The sequence below is a fragment of the Ornithodoros turicata genome, chromosome 3 (genome assembly GCF_037126465.1).
Source record: "Ornithodoros turicata isolate Travis chromosome 3, ASM3712646v1, whole genome shotgun sequence".
Lineage (NCBI taxonomy): Eukaryota > Metazoa > Arthropoda > Arachnida > Ixodida > Argasidae > Ornithodoros > Ornithodoros turicata.
Genome location: NC_088203.1, coordinates 72,950,992 through 72,963,251, shown reverse-complemented (window position 1 = coordinate 72,963,251; position 12,260 = coordinate 72,950,992). Strand labels below are relative to the sequence as shown.

Below are 12,260 nucleotides of genomic sequence, written 5' to 3'. Positions count from 1 at the left end.
TGACAACCTTAGCACTTCTTAGAACCTCAGATATCACATTTTCCTGTGCAAAGTAGTACACGTCGTCTTAAGCTGTCGTTGGTCCATTTTCTGCCGTTAATTTTAGTTCTTTCTTGTATTTGCATCCTACCTTCATCATCTTCACATAACGTTCCATGTGCAGTGGTTTAGGGTACGCACCTCCGCGGTGAAACACCCCATCTCATTGTCATCATTTATTGTTGTTGTTGTTGTGCCGTTCACTCCGACCACACCTTTATTTTATGTTTTGTTTGATTGCTCACAGTTTAGCAGACGCCAACAGATTTCGTAACAGCCATAATGTACACACGTTTGCTCTTTATAACAACCTCAACGATGTTAGTTCTCCTAACAGCTGTCAAGTTTTTATACCCTATACCTTTACCACGTGATGTTACACACAAATCTTTTCTCCCCGTATTGTTATTTTTTGTTTGTCTTCTCTTGTAGTCTCTTCTGCACTGAGCCATTTCCCAAACCTGTGGTTGCGCGTGGCCTTGAACGTAGGCTTCGCCGCAACGTGATCGTGCGGCGATGGAAGGCTCCTTTACAGGTTCAAAATTTGGAACCCGAATGGAACCTTGAAGATGCCACTATTCATGCCCCAAAAATTGCTCAAAAGCTTTGTCCTGGCAGAGGCAAGATGCCATTAGAGAACGAATGCAAAGCGCTGCGAGCAGAATATGTAGCACGCGCTTTTCGTTCCAGAATACACAGGCTCTATGGAAGCCGTTTTAGGTGAAGCCTGCTTTACGTTTTGTCCCTAATTCTTGGGCATGGGTGAACTGAACGGTTCATGCTCTGCTGTATTATATTATACGTATATTCCGTTAGAAACGAACTTCACCCCATAGCCCACTCCTAGCCAACCATCATCCCGAATGACATCGTACTCGCCCCTGATCTGTTGAAAACGGGAGGCGCGACCTGATATGATACAAAAACGGCGTACGCCTGAGGTGAAGTTCATTTTTAAGAGTGTATGCTTATATTAAAGGACCAATGAGTTGACATTTAACGTGACTTGGAACTCTGTTTCCTTCCGTGTGCTGTCCATCAGTTGCCACCGGGCAAAGTATTTTCGCTCTGTGGTGTATTGTCACTGCACAATGATGTTCACAAAACCCGTCGGACGGGCGGCCCGATACCGTCGGGTGACGTCGGCAGGCCCCCCAAATGCGAGTTCTTTTTTTGCTCTCGTCTCAGCTCACGCGCCTAATACCCGCATATGCTGCGTAGGGCCACGTCACGAGTCTCATAAATTGCCCTGCCAGAGGGATGTCTGACTTCACGACGTACCCTCCACTTCCCTTAGAGGCTTATTCAAAGAACATAGTTGTTTTTTTATTAATGTGCGCAAAACTGAAGCCTCGCGCTGTAGGTCACCAACAATCGTCGTTCTTTTGCAGGAGCTCATTTTGTTTCAGTAACAAAGAAAATTTTGTCGAGTAGGTGAAACATACATGACCAGACGGTGACAGGACAGTATTTTTTCGCTGCTTTCACTGCGGTTAGGAGATTTTGCTGTGGAGTTCAGAGACTGCAGGCAGTCAGACATGTGTCCTGGACACAGTTCAGGCCAAGTGGATACAGTACACCTTATTCAAATGATGCCTTATAGGCAGTATGACGGAGTTGGTTCCCGCTTGCACGAACGAAGTTAAGAAAGTTCCTAACGTAGTTCTTTACTGAGTTTCATCTTCGGCGCTAAAGCGACTTGAATAAAGTACTTTGAGGACGAATGTGAGGAATGCTCCTGAGGAATCTAATGAAGTTGTGGCGGCCCGTGGACGACGACGACGACGCGCCTCTGCTGCCGCGCGCTACTTCGCCTGGCAGCCTGTCCTACCGGCACCGTCCTAGCGTGAGGCCACGTTCATCTGCCCGCTGGGACATTCCATCATCGCCGGTCAGGACTCATGTAGAGCGACACCACCTCCTCTACATTTGGTGACCCGAACAACGAACACCATGTTCGGCGTAATTCGGCCATTCACCATCCTAAATTTTCCGGCGGCGAACCAGCAACGAACCACCTTCTGGCAGGCAAGTCGCAACGCACTCTAAAAACAGAACTTCACCGCATAGCATGCTGTGCGCCACCATTGCCGCGAATGATTGGATTATCGCTTTTGATTCGAGGAGAGAAGGGAGGCGTACGCCCTTTTGTGGCAATTACCATATATCCAAATTGCCACAAAAAGGCGTACGCCCTTCGCTCTCCTCGAACAAAAAGCGAGAACCCTATCATTCGTGACAATGGCTGGCGCACAGCGTGCTATGCGGTGAAGTTCTGTTTTTAGAGTGTGGTACCCGCAGGGAGATCACAACAAGTTCACTTTCCGGCCTCCACTTGCTTCATGATGGTCCTCCCCGGCACTTCTCTGGCGACAACAAGCATTCACGCTCTCGTACCGTTCGCGGTACTGTCACTCACTCAGCAATCACTCAACGCACTCAGCAATTAGCAGCCACTTAAGCATCCAAGCAGTCAAGCACTCAGTATTCACATCTCATCACTGGAACCTGCCCAGATCGCAGCGCTCTTGTTGCCGCCATCCCGCTGCTTCTGCATCAACTGCCACAATCACAAGCCGTGTGTCCAGTCGTCCATCATCCACGAGTCGTCCTCATTCTCTTCTTCGTGGTATCGATGTGGACCTCAACCGCATACTGCGCGTCTCACGGGGCAGTGATGTGGAGGCCCGTGGACGACGACGACGAGGCGCCTCTGCTGCACTCGCTACTGCGCCTGGCGGCCAGTCCTACCGGCACCGTCCTAGCGTGAGGCCACGTCCATCCGCCCGCTGGGACATTCCATCATCGCCGGTCAGGACTCATGTAGAGGGACACCACCTCCTCTACAAAGTTGCCGCTCCGCTACCTACATGTCATACCTACCTGTCGCGCCAAAGCGTTTTCCGAGACAGAGAGCACCCCCTTGACTACATGTGGGATGATGAGTTACACAGGAGATTCCGGTTTACGAAGGCCGTAATGTTCTGTGTGACAAATCTTGTTGGGAATTGATGCTCTGAGGCTAGACCGGCAATCCAGACCGGCCTGAGACTGGAGTTCAGAGATTGAGACTGGAGACTGAGCTCTGAGACGGGACCGGCCCTGGACCGGTAATGCAGAAGATGTGGGTTCGAGTCATACAGCTGGCTAACCTTTGCAGTGACTTCCTCCTTTCATGACAAATCTTGCCGCGACTGACATTGAGCAACGTACTCTCCGTAGCCTGCCTGTGCTCGCATACAGTTCTTTGCAACAGGGAGCTTCCTCGTAACGGCAGTGGACTGCATCAACGTCTGCAAATCAACAGCGTGTCGTGTATCTCGACAGTTTGTCCTCGCGATCGCCAAGCACGCGCAGAAATTCGTAAGCCAAGTACAGTACACAGTTTTTGTCTGCAAGTGGTGCACCATCATAAACTAATATTGTGGCAGTTACACATGGTGTGTATATTTCATATGGGGTGACTTATACTTAGGGAGTGACTTTTTCGGGTTAAACCCGATTCCGCCTGGTTATTCCCGCCCGAACTGACCCAATACCAATCCGGGTTAAACCCGATTTCACCCCTAATTCCAGTTACTATGAAATTCTCAAGTGACGTTTCCGCTGAAGACCAACAAAGATCGCCACGCGTAACACATGTAAAAATGGGTCACTTACGTTCCCAACAATCCACCCATGTGTGTCAACACTGTCTATGCCTTTGGGGATTACCGCTGGTAGATCACGATCCCTCAAAAAGAGAGAGAGAGAGAGAGATTAGGAAAGGACTTAATAGAGAAGAGGAGAAAAAAAAAACACCCGATAACACCCGAACGCACAATTATCGGCCGATTTCTCCCCGAATTACAGATTTAAAAATAGCGCCCGATTTTTACCCCCCGAATCTGAGAAAGGCATTTAACCCGAAAAAGTCACTCCTTACTTATACTGCGCAGTTTCGAGCCACTTCGCTCGAACACACTGATGCTGACGTAACTTGACAACAATTGCGTCAACTACGCAACTGCAAACTTCTGCTCCTTTACTTGCTTTACCAAACAGGATTACCTCATCACAGTTTGTGCCAGACTTCTATTCGTTGAGCTGTACTACCAGCAGTGATTTCACAGAGAACCTTGCCGAGATGTCCGGCAGAAATCTCGCTAGGGAGACCCCGAAAAGTCGCTAGATGTCGCTAGATGAATTTGTAATGTCGCTAGAGAACGTCCCCAGACTTAAAATTGTTACGGACTTTTTTTTTTTTTTTTCGTGTCACCCGTGTAAGGGATCATGTTGTCACCATCTCCGAACTTGCTGCTTAATATTTTTTACGTGGGATATTTCACGCTGTCAGTTCGACTGCGCGTACTTTTTATTACCTAGAGCTGCGTGAGCCTCATGCGCGATCTGATGTCACGGTGATTCCAGAACATTCATGCAAAACGCGCTTTTTAAACGTCTGGACGTCGCATTGTAATAACTTTTAGTGTCGTTAATGTGTGTTGTGTTCTGAAGACTAAAAGCAATAAAGTTTGGTTTCAGTATCAGATTTCATAACCTCTCTAGGAATAAGTGTTTTTGGCAGCATTCACTGTATTTTCAGAAACTTAAGAAGTAAGAAAAGTATGAACACTGGTCAGGGCAGACCCTTTCTACCTTATTGAGGTAAAGTTTCTCGTGTCATAGACCACCCGTCGCCTCCAAGAGGCGATGAAATTATATGCAGTCTCAGGAACTCGCTGTTCGCACCAAACGATACATATATCCGAGACGTGAGTAGCCGCACTATTTTGAAACTACTCCTGACGACAAATGAAAGATTTTCCTGTGATTGAGAAGCGCTTTACGAGGTTGCAGATGGCATTGATCCTGCGAGACCCCTTGGGGCGGTTGACCGTTCAAGACGGTAGATTTCTCGATAGGCTGCAGACACGTACATTTGGTCTCTGACCTGCTCTGAAAGTCGCTAAATCAGGCGACAAAGTGGCTGGAACGGCAGCACTGGCTTCAAGCTATTTGGCCAAGTCATGCATGCCCTTAAAATTTGTGGAAGACTTTGCAAAATGCAGAATTTTTTCCCACGATTTGCAAATCGGCATATCTTGTCCCATTCAAAAGTCCAAAGCTTGCCGTTGGTTCACTCGAATTGACAAGTTGAGTATCCCCAGAGTGGGCCCCACTCCGTCACCTGCTCTGCTATGTGAATTAGAAGATGAGCATTGTAAGTCATGCTTTCCACACCATACAGCTTCTGGTATTCTTCCAGACACTTTTCCATGGCTTTTTTTATCTCAATCCTGAATAGGAATACCTGAGAGGAGACAAAAGTTTGTAATCTTTACAAATTTTGTCCCATTATCATAATAAGCCTTTGGAAGGAAATCCTGTACAACGACAGGAGAAAACAATAGCATCCAATCGCCCCACTCTGAAGCTTTCCAAATCTTGATGTCTGAAAGCGACCGTGGGAGCTTACTAATCTTCCAGATGGGAGTGAGTTGCATCATCAACAACAACAACAAATAAGTAATGATGATGTAGTGCGATGTAGAGTAGGAGTGGGAGTTGCATAAATCGGTCATTCGTCTCTGGATGATAGCATCCAATGCTGTTACCATGTCGCCTCTTCCGGGTGAACCGCAGAAAGGCGCATTCAGAAATGCATTCAGAGAGCGTGCACATAGTGTACTACAAATAAACTACAAAAGATGAAGAAAATCATGAAAACCAGAATGATGGGACTTTTCACACCCAAGCAAGGCTCTCTTCTAGACTGAGCCTTTTCAGCGTCTTGCATGAAGCGGTCATGTGTCCGCAACTGTGCTCGTGGCCTCTCCATTGGATACAAACAGGCGTGTCCCCTGATCATAGTCGCATCACTCTGTACGCAGACGACATCTACATATTGACCTCTGCCACACACCGAGACATGCCATGGCACCTAGGCTTATCGGCCTCCCCTGTTAAGGGCGTTGCCATGGCATTCACCCGACGCTCATTCTAAAAGTATCCATTGTTTGTCAGTGGGGAACCTTTGGACTTTGTGCCTCATTGCTAGTAGCATGGCGTGACATTAAACAGAGGCACGACGTGGTCCCGGCGCGTAAAAACAATATAATTAGATCAGCGGTTTTGTAAATCCTCTACATTCCATTGCTGGATCGTCGTGGGGCTCTTCATGCGCTGACCTCCGTTACGTGAGTACTAAGCACTGACCAGTAGCTGCCCACAACACAGGGGGTCTGGACGCCATTAAATTAGCAATTAGAGCTAATTAGGACGCCCCACAGTAATTGGGACCATCCAGGGAGTCACCACGAATTGGGGAGCATCTAACTCGTGTGTAGACCAATCTGTGTGTTGTGGGCAACTAGTGGTCATGGAAAAGAAAGAAATAGATAGAAATAGAGTGGAGAGAAACAATTTATTCGAAAATCAACGATGGCACGTCGAAGAAATCGCTCCGCTACGGCCGAGTGACCAGCGACCGCCATGTTGCTTGTTGACGGACAGTAGTTGCAGAGATTGACGACAGCTGGCCACCTAGTTGCAAGGCATCACACCAGATGGCGCCACCGTCATGACTCAACGCGTGAAAGACAGAGAACAACAAAATACTAGCGGCGGGTAAAAATCGGAAAAAGAGAGACACTGCTAAACACGTCTAAACATGCGAGAGCGCGTACAAAACATCGGGAAAACCCAGTAAACCATAAATGTCCCTGGGATGGCTGCAAGACATCCTTACTAGGATATGTGGACTACCTGTGGACGTCCACAATCCTCCCGATGGTGTCAGAGTGGACATCCCATGGATGGTAAAACAAGCATCCATATCATGTCACTGGGATGTCTGTCAGAGACATGATCTGGTACCTTGTTGGGATGGTTTTTTTTTGTTATGCTAGGTGTATATACTTTGAGCAATACCGTGATGCAAATATGTGGTTCAGCTTCAACGTTTATTGGTGCACTGACTGAGTACAGTAAGACAGATTTTCATAAAAATACACTCGACTAGAATGAACCAAAATAAGATAGGAAACTACAACAGTACCACAGCAGCGAGGACCTTATACATATGCTGGGTTTATAAGCATTTTTAGCAGAATGGAGACAAAAACATGCAGGTTCAGAGTAGTAATGTATCAGCTCAACTAGCCGGCAAGTCACATCTTTGTCTGGACGCCATTAATTAGCAATTAGAGCTAATTGGGACCCCCCACATTAATCAGGACCCACCAGGGAGTCATTACACTAATTGGGGATCATCTAAGACACGTCCAGACGAAGATGTGAGTTGCCGGCTACTTGAGCTGATAAAAAACAAAAAAATAGGTAGAAAATAAAATGAAAAGATAGAAACAGAGTGGAGAGAAACAATTTATTCGAAAATCAACGATGCCGCGGCGAAGAAACGGCTCCGGGGTGACCAGTGCTTGTTGACGTCGGGTAGTTGCAGAGATCGACGACAGGTGGCCACTTAGTTGCAAGGCATCACACCAGATGGCGCCACCATCATAGCTCTAGAGGAGAGAGACAGAGAACAAGATACTAGCGGCAGGTAAAAATGACAGCACTGCTAAACAAGTCTAGGCATGCGAGAGAAAAGGTCTAACCGCTACTGCTAAACAGAAAACAGTACACATCGGGGGAAAAAGGCTTACGGGGGGGTACGATCGCTTAGGCCTAACCACAACACTACGCAGCTAACACAAGGCGGGAACCACACATCGCTAAACATGCGAGAAAAGGCTTAACACGAGCGCGGTCACCGCTAAACACGGCAAACATACGAGAAAAGGAGCGCGCTTGGGCCTAACCTCAACACTACGCAGCTAACACAAGGCGGGAACCACACATCGCTAAACATGCGCCAACAGGCTTGGACACCGCAAAACAAGTCTAAACATGCGAGAAAAGGCTTAGCACGAGCGCGGTCACCGTTAAACACGGCAAACATACGAGAAAAGGAGCGCGTCAAATCACTCACCTTTTCCCCCGCGGCAACTTCCAGGCAGAAACTGAGCGAGCGCGGAGAACACACACGTCTGCTCTCTACGAGAGGCAGCCAGAAACTGAGCGAGCGCGCGGAGCGCACGTCCGTCTTCCGCGACGGTCCGAGAGAAACTGAGTGAGGCGACGCGCAGCGGCCGCTATGGATGCGCGCGCGCCCTCTGCTCCACCCGTCCGCGCATGCGCGCGCGCGCTGCTAGCTCCCTCTGCGCCGGCCGCGGGTGTTTTCGGTTTCGGCTCTCCGCTGGGCGCGCGCGCGCGCTCCTAGCGGCGACGGGTGGCTTCTGAGCTTCACTTTCGTTTCTTTGCGCGCGCGTTTATCTCTATAAAGGCAGCGCGCAACGCGCTCGCGTCATCACTACGTGAAGATGTTCAGTTACCACTCCTTACAAAATTGTTCCCGCACCCACGCTTCTTGGGAAGAAGTGGAGAAGGAATGTTTCAACAGCGAAAGTCCCCGCAACGAGCTCGTCATCACTGCTTTTCGCTACGTGATAGACATGGTAGGCTTTGGCAATATAGGAGAGATCTCGCCGGGGCCACTGCAGGAGATGGTGCGTCGGATCTACGCCCGTTACAAGAACGTCTGCATAACGGTTCCTGACGGACCCCTGGGACTAATGTGCGAATTTGTGAGCTTGGCCAACGCAGAATTCAACTACATCGCTGCAGACATCGTGGACCTTCTCGCTCGTGCCATCGCTCATATTAAGCACGCCCTGCGGAAGCAGCGACATTTGCAAGCAGTCTACATCGCCAATTTTGTCATTGATTTATTGAAATACCGATTGGTTATTGACATGCAACGCATTAAACAGTCCGAATAACTTTGACGAGACTCTGTGTGTTCTTTCACTGAAACATCTTTATTGAATACATACAAAGGACTTGGTCAATAGATGCCTGCACCCTCCCTCCCTTGTCTGATCTCACGAACGCAGCATTACGAGATGATCAGACGTGCCAGAAAAGGGGAATCTTCATCGCAGCGCCGTCATTGCGCGGGTTACTGCGCCAGCACGATGACGGAATGGTCATTCTTTTCGTACACCCATTCCGCTACCACACTGCCACGATGACCCGTGCTTCTCCTGTCTGAGGGAGAGAGAGAGAGAGAGAGAAGCATGTCTCGACTAGAACTTTTATTCTCGATTACATGCGCGTGCAGCTCTTTGTTCCGCGGTTACTCGATGCCTGACGACGTCGACGCTCTCGGGCTCTCTTCCGGGTTTTCCGTTGCTGCACAAAGAGAGAGAGCACTATCGTAATCCTATACGCGTCAAAACACTAGGAAAGCTTACCGTATTCGCAGCTTCCATAAGGGAAGGAGTGTACGGCATCCACGAGATAGCGCTTGTCGTCGTAGGGGACCAAGCTCTTCTTGAGTCTCGAAATGGTGTACATCGTTTGCTTTATACTCTGGATGGTGCACTGCTTCTGAGAGACCGCCTTTTCATTGAACAGAGAATCTCGGTACACTTCGTGCAATAAATGTTTCCTCACCACGTCTTTCTTAACTCCTTTCGCTCTCGCGATCTGTTTGTGTGTCCCAGCCAAGAGGATGCTGTACATTTTCGCTCGGATGGCTACGACTTCCTGAATAATTCCACCTCCCGTCTCGTCTTTGAAGTACCCCATCTGATTCGCGTGCTCGTCGCTGAAAAGTGGGTGGTCCGGCGGATAGGAAGATAGATCTAACTCACTCTCAATCTTCATCAGCTGCTCTTCCAGGCTTTCACACGTGAGAGAAAAAATTATGCTGTCCGTGTCGCTATAGATCAATTGCACTGGACATGTCAAGCGAGAAAAGAGCGATTCGTAGATGAAGCTGTACATTCGGACTTTGGATATTTCAAGAATGGCAAAGCCCACGTAAAGGGGGTGCGTGCATTTGATGCGGCGTTGCTTCATCTCGTATAAGATGCACTTATCACTCAGAATGTGAAAATGCTGACTGTCGACGAAGCTAGCTTTTCGGAGCGCGCTTTCTTTGTCGTAGGCTATAGCGTACCTTTTCATGCGTCTCACATTTTGTATCGACTTACCGAACGTGCTGTTCGACATGGTTTTGTACAGAAGTCGCTCGAATTTCGTGGTCGCGGCATTCCTCAACGCGACGTTTCTCTGCACGAAGGTTCGCAAAAAGTTGTCTTGGTGGAACGAGAGGATGTTGTGAACACGTTTTATTTTCATGCCCAACCTCACGTACAGAGCGAGCAATGCATAATGAACGACATAGCGTTCTTTGTCGTGGCACGTCAGCAAGAGTTTCTTGGTGGGAGGGGCGTTCAGCGACAACGCATCTTTCAGGTGGCGTTGGTAGGGGGACAGTTCGTTCTCGTCCACGCACCTGTGTTCTGGTGCCAGGGGAAAATCCCTGGTGAGCGCGTGCAGTTCTTCTGGATATGACAAGTCTACCACGTACACGTAACCCACTTCCGAATCGTGAGGAATGTTGAGAAAATCGATCTCGCTCCACCTCGAAGGATCGACCCACTCAAAACCACCTGTTGGGAGATGGAAAGTCATCGCGTACGGGTACAAACTGTTCACGTCGAGGTACTGGATAAAAGTCTTTTCTTGCTGGGGATCGTAATCGTCACACCCCTCGTGATTAGCCCGACAGTATCTGTGGAAGCTGTTACAAATGCCTCCCCTGATCCCCTTCTCGATCGTTTCGTACATCTCGCGATCGCTCATGAGCTCGAGTTTGACATTGGTGAGCTTCAGAGCGCTGCTCCACGCGTAACTGGCGAGGGACACGTGCACGTAAGATATCCATCCCATCCGTCTCTAGCGCGATCTTCCTGAAATACAGTACGACGTCGCAGAGCTGACAAGCGTCGAGCGTGGCGTAGAGACGCGTGTAATCTCCTAGGTCCTTGCATTTGAACAATTCGAAAATCTCGAGGGCGTACTGATAGTCCTCGTCCGTGATCTCTTGGTCGTTCAGGTCGCTTTTGAAAGCTTCCTTTGGCGGTAGTGCGGGCAAATTGTACGCTTCGAAACTGTCGACGAAGGTGTACGGGTAAATTCCCTTCTTGAGAAGCCGTCGGAAACGGTCACCAAACATTTGACGGGTACAATGAAACGCGCTCTCGCCACCGCTGGCGAGAAGGGTTTCCACCAGGTTCGACAAGGACAGGTTGAAAAACTGCGTGGTATCGCGGAAATAGAGATCTCCAATATTGAACCCTCTTATCTTTTCCGAGCTCGAAGCTAAGATCCACGGTTCGCCCAGATTTAGAACGTGCATGTGGCGGAGAAGGGAGCTCAAATCGTACTGCAGGTTGTGCACGCACACGACGAGTTCTTTGGTGTTACGACACGTAAGGTTACACGTATCACACAGCGTCGCGACAAAATTCGAGGAACCGGGATCTACGAAACGGGTGTGGTCGTGATGCGACACCTTCCGCGTATGTCGGTTAAATTCGATTCCACAAAATTCGCAGTGCGTAGCGCTCGCGTGCCGAAAGTGGTCTTCCATACTCATGACCAACGGTGAGGGAAGACGGTTCAGCCTATCGATTTGTTCGCTAAATCGCTTTAGTGCGAGCAAGCATTTTTCTGCCGCGTTGGGTCCCAAATAGCCATCTACGTCCATTATTTTCCCATCACAACTTCTCACTACACAATGCTATACGAGCTCATCCTGTGCACACTCGAGGCGTCCTTCACGAGCGCGTCCTTTTCCAGTATGCTTTCCGTGTCCAACACCGCAAAATAGGGGTAGGGATGCATGTACTGTATCTTGGTGAAGGAGACGCTCTCCCCCGCTTTTGGCATTTCGAGAATTACTTCGTTTACGTCTCGACACAAACGTTCGTGCTGCTCCAACGCCCCTCTCGTCCTATAACCGCTCGTGCATTTCTCACAATAAAAATAGTCTCCTCGTCCCATGAAAGTGCTAAATTTTCTGATTCCATAGAAGTGATCCCTAACCTCGAGCAGGTGGACTTTATCCTGATAGAGCGTGCAGGGAATCCGCCCGGTAGATATCGAACTCGTCTGCTCGTCGAACACGTAGATGTAGACGGATATTTTGTTTTTTCTCTCCCACAGGGCAATGTCTTCGTAAGTGACTGGGAAGCAGGGTGGCCAGTACGTTACGCGCGTCTCCGGATTCGAAGGATTCATGTATTTGTGGTATCTGACATAATCGTTTGGTTTGTTTCTCAACGGATGCAAGAGTGCCAGCACGCTATACTTGAAACACTCGT

General features: G+C 48.8%; 2 long non-coding RNA genes across 2 annotated transcripts; both read right to left on the bottom strand.

Moving 5' to 3' along the window:
• Nucleotides 1-7,387: 7,387 nt before the first annotated feature.
• LOC135387320 (uncharacterized) lies at nucleotides 7,388-8,131 on the bottom strand. The gene is made up of 2 exons (XR_010421044.1): nucleotides 8,015-8,131; nucleotides 7,388-7,547 (listed from the first exon to the last, which is right to left on the bottom strand). It is a non-coding gene; the product is annotated as an uncharacterized LOC135387320 (long non-coding RNA).
• Nucleotides 8,132-9,164: 1,033 nt separating this feature from the next.
• On the bottom strand, nucleotides 9,165-9,628 carry LOC135387319 (uncharacterized). The gene is made up of 2 exons (XR_010421043.1): nucleotides 9,339-9,628; nucleotides 9,165-9,276 (listed from the first exon to the last, which is right to left on the bottom strand). It is a non-coding gene; the product is annotated as an uncharacterized LOC135387319 (long non-coding RNA).
• Nucleotides 9,629-12,260: the final 2,632 nt, after the last annotated feature.